We start from the raw sequence: 669 nt of genomic DNA on the forward strand, positions 1-669 counted from the left end.
TGCAGTCATCCCAGCAAAGTCATCATCTAAAGATTTAAATAAACTCTTGTGTAAATGTTGAGTCCTTTGCCTCCTATAAAAGGGCTGGAGTCTAAAGAGTCAAATCCATTTCCTAGTAAAGGTATTCCAATTAGTACTGTGTTTTTTCCCAGTGTCCACAGCACTTAGGCTTAGGGTTTTAAGGGAGGGGCAGGGCTGTTAGTAAATGGGGTGGAGTAGGCTCCCTGGGGTGGTGCCCAGGAAGAGATGGGGGTGGGGGGCAGAGGGAGAAGGGGGGTCACATGCACTACCACCAGACCTTCTCCCCGTGTGACTCCAGCCCTTGACGCACAGGAGGGTAGGGTCTGTAGGAGTCTGGTTTCAGCCTGTCTGTTTGCAATCTGTGAGTGATGGGAGACCTGTGCCACTGTCCGAGCTTGCATCTCCCTTGTGGCACTTCTGAAATAGATCAGGGCAGTAACAGTGTGCCCTGTCAGGACGTGCCCACAGCAGAGCTGTTCAGCCTTGTGTTGTGCCTGCCCTTGGTTGCTAAGGTAATGAACTAAGAATCATGGATGTATTTTCACTTTGAAACATTTAACCCTCAAATCAGTTATCATTCAGATAGGCATTTTTCAACCCATTTGGGTTTTTTTTGTTTGTTTTTTTCGTTTTTTTTTTTAATTTTTT

This window comes from Crocuta crocuta, unplaced genomic scaffold, assembly GCF_008692635.1.
Source record: "Crocuta crocuta isolate KB4526 unplaced genomic scaffold, BGI_CrCroc_1.0 scaffold3426, whole genome shotgun sequence".
NCBI lineage: Eukaryota > Metazoa > Chordata > Mammalia > Carnivora > Hyaenidae > Crocuta > Crocuta crocuta.